The sequence below is a fragment of the Ixodes scapularis genome, unplaced genomic scaffold (genome assembly GCF_016920785.2).
Source record: "Ixodes scapularis isolate PalLabHiFi unplaced genomic scaffold, ASM1692078v2 PGA_scaffold2__306_contigs__length_199485367, whole genome shotgun sequence".
NCBI classification, from domain to species: domain Eukaryota; kingdom Metazoa; phylum Arthropoda; class Arachnida; order Ixodida; family Ixodidae; genus Ixodes; species Ixodes scapularis.
This window is the reverse complement of record NW_024609857.1, coordinates 66,370,577-66,385,977: the sequence shown is the minus strand read 5'-3', so window position 1 is coordinate 66,385,977 and position 15,401 is coordinate 66,370,577. Positions and strand designations below refer to the sequence as shown.

At 44.5% G+C, this 15,401-nt stretch overlaps 1 long non-coding RNA gene across 1 annotated transcript; it reads left to right on the top strand.

Annotated features, from left to right (window-relative positions):
- The first annotated feature begins 5,655 nt into the window (after positions 1-5,655).
- Positions 5,656-9,039, top strand: LOC121836752. Its single transcript, XR_006077981.1, has 3 exons — positions 5,656-5,694; positions 8,499-8,611; positions 8,980-9,039. It is a non-coding gene; the product is annotated as an uncharacterized LOC121836752 (long non-coding RNA).
- The last annotated feature ends 6,362 nt before the right edge of the window (positions 9,040-15,401 follow it).

Below are 15,401 nucleotides of genomic sequence, written 5' to 3'. Positions count from 1 at the left end.
TTCCCCCGTTCCGCCTTGCCGAAGGATTCTCCTTGCCGCGGTGACTGAGCAACGGGGGGTGGGAGAAGAAGACATGGAAAAGTGGTGAGGCCGAGGAGAGAAGCTACCCGAGAACGGTGTAGCTCTCTCTCCTCGGCTGACGTTAGGACCAAAACGTCACGATTTTGTCACATGCCGCGCGCGTTCGACACTACGGGGCACTCCCGTTGGCGGAGGAGGTTTCCGCGTCGTCCGGTTAAAATTTGACGCACTGATATCTAGTTACTCTCTCCGTGCCCGCTGAGTTGCCCGAACCACAAGAGACGTGGAAAACGCAAAAAATGTAAACGCTTAAATAGGATTCTAGGGCCCCTTTAAGAAGGAAAAACCCACAAGGGCGGCGCAGGGCCCATGTAGGCCTGCGGTAAGCAAGGTGCTCACGTTCCGAAGACGCAGGCAGAAGGCGAGACGCGAGACCAGGGGCCCTTTGCCCCTGGTCCAGGCGCGAGACCAGGGGGCTTTGCGGGTGCCTTTGGACTCCCGCGGCGACTAGGGAGAAGGAAGTGACGTCAACAACGCAGTAAACGCAGATTGGATGCTGATTGGTGAGAGTCGCTGATGACAAAGTTCCGGAGAAGAAAACAAAATAAAAAGTGAGCTTTGTTTTCTTCCGCAGAAATTCGTCATCAGCGACTCTCGCCAATCAACATCCAATCTGCGTTTGCTGCGTTGTTGACGTCACGTCCTTCTCCCTAGTCGCCGTGGGAGTACAAAAAGCGCAACATAGGGCCCAAGCGCGCCAACGCCGAGAAGAAAGGACTCGTCCAGGGTTGACACATTTGGTTGACAGTTGAAGCAAATACTTTACTAGGGTGAATACATTCCACTCTGCTCATTTGCATTAGACAAAATGCCTACAGCGCCCAATCCAGCCCTGACGGGGTGGAGGTCCGCGTCAGTCCACGCGCAAGTGCACGTGGATGTTCGCGGCGGCCGCGGCGGTGTCGTCTCCGATTCCACCTAAAGTCACTGGATCCTGGAAAAGTAACGCCAAGCTCCGCGTGTGGTCGCCATCTTGGTCCATGAAATGAGCAATTTCTCCTTGACCCCTCCGTTCTTGGTGAGCCTATCTAGATTCGCTGGTGACGGGTAGCTTTATTGAGTCGTTTTTTGTATACCGAGATTTTGCTAACCACACACCGGCGAAACAGGCGTACACGTTCGTAGCACCACCAGATGCTGTGTCGGTGCTTCGAGGTACTGAAAAATAAGTTTACTGTCTTGAAATGCGCAAGAGGAACAATATAATTGTAAGAGATCCATGGAGATGGGCCTGATTAATAAGTTGATCGCATACGAAGTGCCAAAGACTCTTATATTGAAGAGGAACGCTTCCAGTACGATGATGCTCCATGGTGATCTTGGCGCGACAGGTTTAGAACGACCCCCCGAAAGCATCGAAGATTTAAATGGACCAAGATGGCGATTTCCATGGCAACGTAGGCCGATTAGCCAATCGCCTTGCGAAATTTTGGTCGTCTGTATGTTAGTATCCGTTTGTGTCCGGCTAGCAGGTAGGGAAGGCAATGGCGCTACTTTCCCAGGATCCAGTGACTTTAATTCCACCTAAAGCCCCTTCATGTTTCAAAAGTGGCGCAAGGTGCGCCGATGCACGAGGCACGTGCACCGTTCAATTCTTGGGAAGATCATGGCGGCTCAGCGCAGCAAAGTATTTAGCGCACCACTGAGCTCCAGTATACTTAGCTAGAGTTTAGACGCCATGGTATTCTTAGAAGTGGGGCGCGGCACGTGTCTCGCGCATTTCCACAACAATGAATTTGGTATGTAGAACATCAATATCATCGATATCCGAGACCTCCCCGACAATAGATGGTACTCGCCAAACCCACAAAACCTATCCGCGCCGAGTCTATTGTATTTGGGAGGAGTATAATATATTCTCTCTAGTAAAGTATTTGGTTGAAGCCAAACTGTTTATACACAGGGAAAGGAACACAGCGCTCGCGCCCCGGGGCCAGGGGCGCCAGTAATTTATTTATTTATTTATTTAAATACCTTACACACCCTCAAGGGGCATTATGTAAGGGGGGGGGGGGGGGGGGGTTACAAAGCAGAATAAATCAAAAGTATAGAGCACAAAAACAACAAAATCAACCACACTTAAGTAGAGATGCGACAAGGGTCCCAAAAAATAGTCAAGTCTTGTCGAAAAAGAACTTGATCACGTTGACAAACAATGTTATCGGGCAAGTCGTTCCAGTCAGCAATGGCGGATGGCAAAAACGAGCAGAAAAACAAGGATGACTTACAAGAAATAAATTTAATCTTACGTGAGTTATCGATGCGGGCTGAAACATAAAACGGTTCAGAGAGAAGTGATGAGTGAAGTGATGGCGAGTAGTATATTTTGTGCGGAACACATAACTTTGATACCCTGCGGCGTATCTCAAGTGAATGAAAGTCAGCACGAGATTTAAGGTTAGTTACACTTGTATGACGTGAGTAATCAGAAAAAAATGAAACGAACGGCTCGGTTTTGAAGTGCTTCCAGTGAGGCAGCTAAGTAATGATAATGAGGGTTCCAAATGCTGCAAGCGTATTCCAGGATCGGTCGAACAAGCGTGACGTATGTTAGTCGTTTAAGAGAAGATGGAACAGAATTAAGGTTGCGTTTTAAATAACCGAGACTACGGTTAGCTTTTGAAAGAATGTAATTAATATGCATGTTCCATGATAGATCCGAGGTTAGGTGAACTCCTAGGTTCATTCACATTCAAAATACCCAACGGGGTATTTTGAATGTGATATTGACTGGGGTACGAACAAGAATTATTAGGACGAATGAAACGAACGTGCCTGCGTTTAGAAGAGTTTAAAAGCATTAGCCAGTTTGCACACCATGAGCTGATATTTAGTAAGTCATATTGAAGGGCAGTAGAATCTGATGGGTTACTGATCCGACGATAAATAACGCAGTCATCGGCGAAAAGACGAATTTGTGAGGTCAAGGAGTTAGGCAAATCGTTAAATAGATAGAAAAAAGAAGCGGGCCCAGCACACTACCCTGAGGAATACCGGAGGTGATGGGAACAGGATCTGAATGATGGTTGTTAGCGATAGCGTACTGGGTCCTGTTATGTAAAAAGTCTTTTATTCATTTAAATACATGCGGGTCAATATTTAGTGCAGATAATTTCGAGAGCAAACGCTGATGAGGAACGCGATCAAATGCCTTAGAAAAGTCGAGAAAAATAGCATCAGTAACCTCATTGCTGTCCAAATTAGTGTGAATATGATGTAAGAAACCAGCTAGTGTGTCTCACAAGACAGTCCTTTTCTAAAACCATGTTGGTGAGGTGAGAAGAAATTATTGTTCTCAAGAAAAATAATGAGGTTAGTATAGATTATATGCTCAACTAATTTACATGAAACACTGGTTATAGATATTGGCCTGTAGTCATTAGCAGATAATTTATCACCACCTTTGAAGACAGGAACGACCCGCCCGATTTTCCAATCATTGGGCAGCCTACCCTCTAGCAATGACTGGGAAAATATTTCGGATAGTAAGACACAGCTAATGTCCTTAGTACACTTCAGTAATTTCGAGCTAATGCCGTCTTCACCAGCAGATGTAGAAAGTTTAGAGCTGTTAATAAGGTTAGGAACACAGTCCGGTGTAATGCTTACGTTAGGCATGTTATTGCTTAAATACGAAGGAAAGGAAGGGATTGCCCCCAGTGGTTCCTGAGTAAACACGGCACCAAAAGTCATATTCAACAGCGAAGCACACCCTTCCTCAGATACAATGTTTCCGTTATCAGTTAAGTGAAGTGCGGCATTAGCTTTTGGAATAACCACCTTCCAAAATTTTCTTGGGTTATTCAAGAGAAGTGACGGCAAATCTTGAGTAAAATATTTTCTACGGGCTTTCAGATTCTTCCCCTTGTACAAACGATGGCACTCCTTATAACTAGCCCAATCAGAATCGGAGCGGCTTCGCTTGGCTTTCCTGAAGCGACGCTTTTTTTTTATTTAGTATTAGCTCCAGGTCCCTGTTAAACCAGGGCGCAGAATGATTTGTTTTTATACTGATGACGGGAACAAGATTTTTAACTAGGTCAAGCATTGTATTTTTAAACAGTAGCCAGTTGTGTTCCACAATACGAGAAGAAAAGTCGAAAAGAAAATCTTGAGCGAACACTGTCAAATTAGCATTAATTGCATCATAGTTACCCTTTGCGTAATTTCTGATAACTTTTCGTGAAGTGACATTAGTAGGCACTGGGAACATGGCATGAAGGTGAACAAGCTTATGGTCGCTTAGGCCATCGAGGCATGATATATCTGAAAACACGTCGGGGAGGATAATCAAAAGAAGGTCTAAAATAGCGCTACAATCCGTGGTAATTCTGGTAGGACTTTTAATGAGTTGGGTAAGATTAAATTCAAGGCACAACTCAAGAAACCGTCCCGGTTCTGATCTTTGTAGCAGAGGAGGATTAGTCCAGTCAATGGTAGGAAAATTAAAGTCACCGAAAAGTGTGATGAATGCATTGGGATAATTGGCAACGAGCCCGGCAAGCGCACCATGCAGCGCATCAACAAAAGAGGCATGGCAATTCGGCGGGCGGTAGCACACTCCGACAAGATGGCGCGACTCTTTGGTATTTATACATATAAAAAGCAATTCGAGGTTAGTGGCTATGTTAACTAAAGCAGATGTGATGGTCTTTCTGATTCCTATCAAAACGCCTCCTCCGCGCCGACCAATCCTATCGCAACGATAAATGTTAAAAGATGGAACGCAGTCAAAAAGTTCTCTGTCATCAATAGAATCATTAGCCATGTTTCCGTGATAACAATCATATCAGCACTGGTGGAACCAATAAAACTTTGTAATTCATCGCGCTTGTGCGTGAGGCTTCTTATGTTAGTAAATAAAACAGAAATGGGTTTTTCAGAGATACGTGAAGGTGTTACGCATAGTTATTCAATTTTAGGCACAACAGTTTTGCTCACAGGATCATCATAAACGAAAGCGTTATTACCAATGGAAAGTTTATTATAACAAAGCTTAAATCTTTCACTTTGAGCTTTCGCAAAGGTGAGCAAAACTCGTCGCGCTTCACGCACTGCTGGGGAAAAATCCTCATATACAGAGTATGCCGTACCTTTTAGCTTGCGGCCATTGTTAAGAATCAAATCCTTGTGCTTAGTACACTGTAAAAAATTTACGTCAATTTGACGTGCCTTTCCCTCGTCAAAAAAGACGGGCACGCTCATCATTTCAAAATACGAGGATGCCCTCATTATTTATTTGGCGCGAGAGCCGAGCCTTCCAGAAAAGCCAAAATCCCAGGAGTGCAAGCATGCGCAGATGGCGAGGAGTTGAATGCCCCGCCGCGCAGCGCGCAGCCCCGCAGCTCTTTCGCGGCCCTCCTCTCTCGCAGAATGGTGTTGCCGTTGTTGCAACACCCATCCACCCATCTCTGTTGTTTTGCGGTTTTGCTCCGAGTCGTGCGCCCGTGCCGCGCAGGCGCAAACAGAGGTTGCAGCAGCTATCGCCATGCTATCGCTCTTCGGGCGTTCGTCGAACTCGCCTCGGTGGCTGTTGACATCGTGGTCAGTGTAGTGTTCTGTGATGCATCAGGACCTCATCAGCTCATCGACGACTAAATCGCCCACTTCAAGGTATGCAATGTGACTTTATCCTTGCAATGTCTTGCTTACGTATTGTAATCGAATATTCTCCATGTTCGCGGTTCGAGTGCTTTCGGTTGAAGACGGGAAGCGCTCGAGCGTGTTCGAAATCTGCGGTCTGAGTACACGGGCGTCCAGCGACACATCGTGCTTTTGGTGTTTCTTTTTCAGCACGTTATGTTTCCGTTATAATATGCACGTGTTAATTTATCCGTGCTGCAGCGGCGGCGCCTTTACTCAGAGCCCTGCGCCTTATCTCTTAGGAGAACTCGCGAGTACGAGCTTTTATGGAAGCTTAGTTTCTGTGTTTGTTTTTGCAACAACATTCATGCAGCCAGACAACATAAGCGAGCGGCTAACGTCTTTGTAACGACGCAATGTCATTGAACGACGTTTTAGCGGCTTCGAAAACGGAAGTTTCCAGTGCACTCGATTCACGAGCCTCTAAAGGCGCGTTCACACTCTTGCAACCGAGTACGACCGAGAAAGACTTCTTGGGACCGGATGCACTGAGCGGAGCTGGTCCTAAGAGATCGCAAAAGGCTTAAAAACCGGTTTGGTCTCTCTCGGTCGCACTCGGTTGCAAGAGTGTGAACGGGCCTTAAGACGTACACAAAATTATTGACCGCCCTCGTAATTTGACGGGAAATTTCTCAAGCAGTTTGGAGGGTTAATTGTTGTAAACATCCACTCTGCAGCTCGCTGCTGGCTCTGACTTTATATTTAACAGTGTGCTTATTTTTTTATATCGTATTTTCCGGGCTATAGTCCAAGGTCTATACATGTTTAAAAGCTGAAATTTTAGGCTGTGCGGACTCTCTACGCGTGCGGACTATACACGAATTTTGTTTTTCAAGATCGTTCAGTATGAGATGTGACGGATTTTGTGAGTGAAAGAGTATGTTAATGATGATTTATGTATATTATAGGCAGGCACGTAGCCAGGGGGAGGCCCCCCCCCCCCCCCCCCCCCCCCCCCCCCCGAAACAAAATTTTGGCTACGTGCCTGATTGTAGGCTTCTTTGTGTGCTAAGAAAGCAGACATGTGTCAAGGTGTGCCGTCTATAGGAAGATTTTCGTGTCGACTAAGCACCAGGTGCCGACTATGCACGGCACGCGGACTATGCGCCGGGTGCGGACTATCTAAGTATCTAAGCAAGAACTTTTACTTTGGACCCCCAATTTGCCCCTGCGGACTATACACCGGGTACGGACTATAGCCCGGAAAATACGGTACATATATTTTAGGTTTTTGCATGTCCTATATTCCGTTCACGCCTACGCTGACAGTGCGGTGCAAGCTACTTGTTCGCCAACTATAAATAAAGCCTCTTATCGCTTGACCTCGCTCTCCCCGCGTGAGTATGCGAGAGGCGGTGACCACGTTGTGCAGAATCGACAGTTGACTGGTCAAACGAACATGCAGCTTCCACCGCACTGTCTGTTTAGGGGTGAACATTTCGCAAAATCGTAATAATTGGCTCAGCATACCCAACGGCTTATCGGCTTCGCAGAAGTTTATATTTTATTTATTTTTCTGCGCTTTCTTGTTTTATTTCTCATTGATGAGTACTGTTCATTCATTTGCACACCTGAGTCATTAGACAGCTGAAATGACGTCGAAAGATTCTTCTGATATATCAAATTTTTTTTTTGTAATCTTTAACGGACTGTAAAGGAAAATGAAGGTGATATATATGTGGATGCCATCCTCACTGTATAATAGTAGGGCTCGGCGGACATTAGACAGGCGGATAAACGTCAAAATATGTTTATTAATTAACCGAAAATTGTAAAGTCACTGTTTAATTACATAGCTTTTTACTTTTCTTATTTCACTGTAGATTACACTTGTGCAGCTTCAGACACCCCGGCCGTGACACTTCCCCTTTGGACTTGGTTTCATGAATTTGTGTTTAGTATAGTTGCGTTATTTGTTTAGTATAGTTACGTTTATTATCATTAGTGCATGATTTTTTTTAACGAGGTTATAATTGCTTCCTCTTTTTTACAGTGGCTATTTTCAAACCTAACGTTGCATTTGCATATGTTGGTGTGCATGTGCATGGTGTGTGCCTGCATCTAACTGTGTCACATGGCACCTGTGACATCCTAATGACGTCTGCATATAGTTGTTTCACTTTGCACTCGGGCTCAAAGTATAGACCAACACGCGGCCGTGGCGTCACGCAGCTGCGGTGGCGCTGTCGACGGCACTGCTCATGCGCAGACGATTCACTTCACGTGAATTCGGTTTCTGCGCACGCGCAGTGCCCACACCTGGTGTGGGCAAAGGAGGGCTTGTTTGTAAACAGCGTGTCGGTCTATAGCTATGTTGGACTGTTAATTTCAGGGTGGCATATCCCGCAAGCCTCATGTTGGCTGTGATGTGCCCGTCATGCTAACTGATGTGCGCTAGATACAATAAATGTATTATATTATTATTATGAATATTATTATTATTATTATTTAGCGGTGTAATGGGCCTCTTCGCAATTGCAATTTTAAAGAGAGTAATGTAACCCCAAAACTCTAACCGGCGATTTCCGAAAAACATGGATTACTCAAAACTTGCTGCTTTTTCACAAAATTGTTTCATTTAGGTTGGGCTTTAATAATGTCTCCATTTAAAATTGCAATCGCAGCATAGCCCATTATACCAATACTTAAGAAGGTAATTAACATATTTTGGTTAGTAAACATAATTTTATGTTTATTCTCTTCTCTAACGTTTGTCATTGCTGTGGTATTGCTGGCTACTGCAGTGTGTGACCCAATTGTTATGTTTGTTATAGGTACTTTGGCCAGATAAACCTCAAAAGAGGTACCAGGTGTGCACCATGCCATACCGCAAAGAGCGGCATTTATCCGAAAGTTCTCAGGCTCATCAAGGAAGGGAAATGAACCCGTAGGTACTATCCGAAGATTGCCAGCCGCTCTCTTCAAGCCGCATGGAGAGCTCTATGAGTTCAGCAAGTGTTCCTAGTGGTCCTTGGAATATTTCATGCTGGAGGCTTATGTAGTATTGGTCTTGTCTTTGTAACTTTGTGGGTATAAGGCAAGCTGTATTAAATTTATTGCAGGTTCCAGTTGCACCAAGCAGGTGCACTCACCCTCAGGTTGCAAGCCGCTCTCTTCAAGTCGCATGGGGTGCTTTATGAGGTGAGCAAGCATTTCTAGCAATCCTTAAGACATGTCGTGCTTTAGGCTTATGTATTACTGGCCTTGTCTTTGTTACATTGTGGTATATGGCAAGCTGTACTAAATTTATTGCAGGTCCCAGCTGCACCAAACAGGTGCACGCACCATTACAGATTGCAAGCCGTTCTCTTTAAGCCACATGGAATGTTCCATGAGGTGAGCGTGCATTTGTAGTGGTCCTTGGGACATGTATTACTTATGCTTATGCTTATGTATTACTGGCTTTGTCTTTGTGGTATACGCCAGGCTGTATTAAATATATTGCAGGTCCCAGCAACAAAAATTGCAAGCCGCTCTCTTCAAGCCGCGTGGAGTGCTCTCTGAGGTGAGCAATGATTTCTGGTGGTCCTTGGTACATGCCCTTCTGGGGGTTTATGTAGTACTGACCTTGTCTTTGTTATTTTCTGGTATATGGCAAGCTGCATTAACTTTCTCGCAGTTCCCATCTACACCAAGCGGGTTGACCCACCGTCAGACCGCAAGCCGCTGTCTTCAAGCCGCACAAAGTGTTCTATGAAGTGAGCAATCATTTCTGGCTGTCTTTGGTGCATGCCATTTAGGGGGTTTATGTAATACTAGCCTTGTCTTTGTTACTTTCTGGTACATGGCAAGCTGCATTAACTTTCTCGCAGTTCCCATCTAAACCAAACGGGTTGACCCACCTTCAGACCTCAAGCTGCTGTCTTCAAGCCGCACAAAGTGTTCTATGAGGTGAGCAGTAATTTCTGGCTGTCTTTGGTGCATGCCATGCTGGGGGTTTATGTAATACTGACCTTGTCTTTGTTATTTTCTGGTATATGGCAAGCTGCATTAACTTTTTCGCAGTTCCCATCTACACCAAGCGGGATGACCCACCGTCAGACCGCAAGCCGCTGTCTTCAAGCCGCACAAAGTGTTCAGTGAGGTGAGCAATCATTTCTGGCGGTCTTTGGTGCATGCCTGCTGGGGGTTTATGTAATACTGGCCTTGTCTTTGTTACTTTCTGGTATATGGCAAGCTGCGTTAACTTTCTTGCAGGTCCCAGCTGCACCAAGCGGGTAGACCCACCGTCAAAGACCGCAAGCCGCTTTCTTCAAGCCGCACAGAGTGTTCTGAGGTGAGCAATCATTTCTGGCGGCCCTTGGTACATACCATGCTGGGGGTTTATGTAAAACTGGCCTTCTCCAGTTTGATCCAGTTTTACCTAAGGAAAAGGTGGACCTCTATAGTGGGATGGACATGCATTCAATATTTTTATATACATGTATACAAAGCTGTCTATTTTGATTCGAACGAAATTAAAAAAAAAAAAAAAAAACGGCACGAGTTATCTAAATGATTCCCTCAGTGTGTGTTTATGGGGCTCGGAGGACATTAGATAAAAGGATAACCGTTGCAGAATGTTAATCAAAACTAATGAACAAAATTTTTTTAATAATGTTTTTAATTAATTGTTTTATGGGATACGTTTCAATTCTAGTTTCAAAGGCAGTAAATGTTACACTAACAGAATTTCTGTATAGCAACAAGGTTCAAGATATGGAATGCTAAAAATTTGCTTTTCTTTGTCACCCGATTCGAAAATTGCGTACTCGGGGAAGACCTCAGGATGTTGTGCGGACGTGGTTGCTTCGGATGCACCTTTTTTATCTTGGAAGTATGACGCGGATGCATCTACCAAGGACACACTGTCGAGATAGTGACGATGTGCCCAGTACGACTATGTCACTCTCCCACCCACCATTAACGGCACAAATTCTTGAGCTCCTGAGCGCGGTTTTTGCATCCGACATTAAAACACAAAAGTTGGACAAGGAATATGTGGAAGCCGCTTGGCATTTCGTGAATTGTTTAAGTCGGGATAGCCTTTAATATTGGCTGGCTTTTAACGCTGCTGTTGCAGCATGGCCGAGAAAGCCATTAGTTACAAAGCTAGCAAATTTTCGTCAATTAGTCAACATACTGTGACGGTTATCCCCTTTACTGATGTCCACAGAGTCCTACGAATGCGCAATGAAGAAGACATTCTGATAACTTTCGTGGCCTTTTTTGAAAATTCTGTTAGCTTTGATATAGAATGATGTGTATACATGTAAAACGACTTGTAGAATGTAATCATGCACATGATTGTGTTACAAGGCTTTGTTTTCCACCCAATTAAGTAGTGCATTTTTTATCGCAACCTTCCAAAAATAAGCAAAGCATCCAGTTTGGTATTCAAATTGTATTCTATTTCGGTAATAAATCAACGGACTACTACTTGGTTCGCCTTTGGCTTCATACTGAGAATAATAGGCATGTGTGAATCATGAATTTTGGGCTTAAAGTGTATAATGACTTGAGCTTATTAACTTTTCAGTTGAATATCACAGTGTCTGCACCTCTCTCCAAGCCTGTTACTTAGTGCCGTCACGCTAGCCTCAGCCACCCTGACAGTGTTGGTATCACTTGTTTAGCTGTAGGCTGCTTTGATTACTTTAGTACATATGTTTTCAAAATGCAGTAATATGTCAGTGAAGGAGCATGATCGTGCACGAATAGTAACTTTAGGTATGGTACAAAAAAATACCTAATATCAGGGGCAGGTAGTCATCCACTGAAATAAAGTTAGAAGTGAATAATTTTGATTACCAAACTGAATGCTCTCTTAAAATTCTCAAGGATCTGCTTAAGCTGCACAGTTGTAATCGAGGCAGCAAGCAAAGCTTGTCATTTATTTATGCTTGTCAGCAGCATGCTGCATGGGCATATAGATTTATAAGTGTACATAATCAGCATGAGGGCAATACATATACTTTTTAAATGAAATTCTAATTGATCTCGTTATCATCGCCCCACTGCCAAACCTCTGTTAGTTCTGATCCAAATTATGTTGTGGCTCTGGCTATCATCAGGTCAAGGCCCACATAGAGGTTGTGAATATAAATATACGATTTGATGGCCTTCTCGCCATGCTCATCCTTCAATTTCAAATTAGAACTGTTGCTGCAATGTCGTGACATAGCATGTTAGGACATTGCAGCCTAATACATATTCTTGATAACAGGATAGCTACAGTGTTATTTGTCTTCTAAATTTGACCTTGAGGGGAGTACCGACATCCATCAGATGCAAAAACATTCACGTAACCATTTTTAAATTTTTTTCTTAATTCCTCCTGTGTACATGTCAAAACCTCTCCGCTATAGAGGTGTGCATTTCCCACCAAAGTATGAGTCTGCACTGCGACAAAGCGAGATTCTTGCGACCGGGGTGTTACACCACCCCCTAGATAAGCAGAAGGCCTGCGCACCGTCATCACAGCCAGATCGATTGAGGCCTGAGATTGGGCACGAGTGCTGCGTCAGTGTTCGGCCGGGGCTCGTGTTCCATCAGTGCGTCGAAGGTCGGACTCGGGCCCAGTAGCCGAGTTAGCGCCATCCGACTGTGATGACGTTTCATGAAGGGAGAGGAGGCGATGCCTAGGCTTTTATTATTCTATAGGTGTTGTTGGGTGTTAACGCGATTAATGCGATTGCGGAGTCTGCTCCATGGGTTTCGCTTCTCCGCAGCGCAGTGCACATGCGGAGAAGCGCACTGAACAAAGCCAATTCATTGCAATGGTGACTTTACGAGCGCTTTGAAATGTTTGACTGGCGTAAACGACTTTATTTTCGCGAGCTTCATATTTCACACATTTTGTGAAGTGTCAGTTTTGGAAATACTTTGTGGGAGCAAAATTTCACAATGAGGAGTAATGTTCAATGTATTCGTAGCCATGGGGTTACTTATTTGCATGACCAATTTGAAGCAATTTCGATAAACTCGCAAACAGTAAGCCTTTGCAAAAATTAAGCCGTTTACAGTAGTACGATTAATGTTGAAACCAATATCAAATACCGTATAATACTAAACTGCTATAAGAAAATTTTAATATTAGCACAGCCCTGAAAAATGGCCATTTGCGGATGTTTTCGCTGTGGCCTTCATCAATCCATATGGGCTTCAAGTGTAGCAGCTGCAACCTTGAATCTGGAAAAGGCTATTGTTTGTCACACATTTTCTTTATGGTGCCTAAGGTTTCGTGTAATAAATGTTGTGCCCTGCAGTGAAGACTATTACCTGTAGCATAGCCCTGGGCATGCAAAGAAGGCACACCAGCAATGTCTGACATATCAGACTTTCAGAAATGCTATTGTCCAATTTTCCTCACCCTTTTGTCCGGATGAAGCTGTTACTATCTTTCTTGCTTTCCTCTCATAGTCCTTTGAGCGAGTTATGTGACGTTATATCATAGGGTGGCATAGGGTAATTTTCTCTTCTCTTTTCCCGCAGGATGTAATGGCACACCATCATCACCAAGGAGAGTGTACAGTGAGGAAGCTCGGAAACTTGAATAAAGTGATGAGTAATCTTTCAATTTTTGTTTTTATAATTACGTGAAGAACACTGATCATAATGACTGTATGCTACACATACATACTTACAGCTGAAAAATGCAATCCACCTTTTCTTTAGGTTTTTCTCACACAGTTTCAGAACACGCTGGTACGTCATTTTCACGAGGAATGTTTGGAAATAGAGCTGCCAGAGATTTCCTCGTAATTTTCACGTACAAAGCCGCAAATAAAAATGACGACTTTCCTAGTCAATTTAGAAAAACGACAGTTCGTTATTTTCACGGGGGAAGATTTGAAAACGATTCAATCGTCATTTTCACGTCTATGCTCGTAAACTAAGAATGCGGTGCCTCGTTTTTTTGACAACTTTTCCCACATAATTTAAAAAAAATGATTGTACGTTATTTTGACGGGAAATGTTTGGAAATAGAGCTGCCAGAACTTTCCTCGTAAATTTCACGACTCATTTTTAACAGTGTAGACAACATTTTTACTATTACTGGGCGGCTTTTGTTCGGACCAAAACGACCCAATCTATGGGCACGTTCAATCCAGCTTTGATCTAAACTAAGGCCAAGCTTCTCTGAACACATTTTTAGGACCACTTGTTCGGTAATCGCCCACGTTTCATTATCTGTATCAGGTAAGCCATGAATAATCAAGTTGTTACGCCTTTGTCTATTTTCGGCATCTTCGCAACGAGCCTCAAGAACAGAAAGACGCCCCGTCACCCCAGATAACAGTGTCCCAGATGTCACAATCTCTCCACGCAAATCTTTTAGTGTTGAAGCGCTAGCGGACGCTTGCGTTTCGATAACTGTAGCTCTAGAGGACAGCTCGGTCACCGATTTATTTGTACTTTGCAGATCTTTTTTGGGCGTCTTTAATTCATCGATTACGTTCCTTTGCCCTATTTGCAGCTGCTGGGCAATAGCGAAAACGCAAGCCAACTGTTCCGCCTGTTCCTTAGTCATTGGACCCGGATTGCATTCAGTATCACCGCTAACGAGAAGCAGGAGGCGCATGTACAAGGAACAGACATAGGTACGAAGCCTATGGCACAAAAAACGCAAGTGGGTCGGGCACGACACCGTGATCAAGAACAGGTCATCACTTTCGAAACATGTATGTGAATGTTAGCTTACCTGTATCAGAGGTACACGTATGAACATCGTTCCGGACCCGGTGTCGTGCCCCAAGTGGCGTAGGGCGGTAGCGCCATCTAGGTATGTATAGATTAACCAAAGTTAAAATGAAATGCTATATTGAGAGCTTCTTCGACGTTTGAAGGTCGGCGTCACGGTGTGGCCGGAGTAAATACGCGCTTTTTCGGCGATCCGACAGACACAGATTTTGGCGCTTCGGCGTATTTCGGCGTGGCTTACCCGTAAGCGTACGGCGCGGTGCCGGCCAATCAGCTCGCAAATTGACAGCCGGGAGTTGCTCAGGGATCGCCTTGCCTAGCTTTACGGCCGGCTGGTTGGCTTGACTCAGCCGCCGAAATGGGCGCCAACTTACTTGTTGCGTTCGACGGTTTAGTTAGTTTGGTTGCGAGTGTACGAACCCGCTTTTGCTATCTCTCTCGAACGAGCGAAGAACGACTGAGATAGAAGAAAAGACTATCTAAGTGGCGGAAGATGTAAAAAATAAATAAATATAGAAGGAAGTGTTTCGAGCACAAATCGCGGCCGATCTCCTGCCGGGACTTGATGGCAACTTGGCGATTGCAAGGAACAATTTTGAGACAAACGTTGGCGATTTAGGCTTTTGAGGTTGATTAACATTTTGTTATTTCTTTTTCTTTGCGGAACGCGATAGTATAACAGCAGATCTACATTTTTTTCCCGTTTCATGCAAAGGTCCAGTGAGTCGGGCCGCACTGCACCAAACGCCGAGGAGACGTGGACGAAAAGCTCCATGTATGGTTTGGCGACGCACGTCACAATACAGGCGCCCGGAAAAGTTGAAAATATTGAACTTTCGATGCATGTACTGGAAGACCTAAAATGTAGCGGTGACGTCAGATGAGGCACCTCTTTCCACGTCCATCGGCGAGGGAAGTACGGGCTGAGCGCAGCGAAGTCTTCAACTGCAACTGCTGAAAGCATTTTTGTAAAACGGTCTACAGCTGATTTTAGT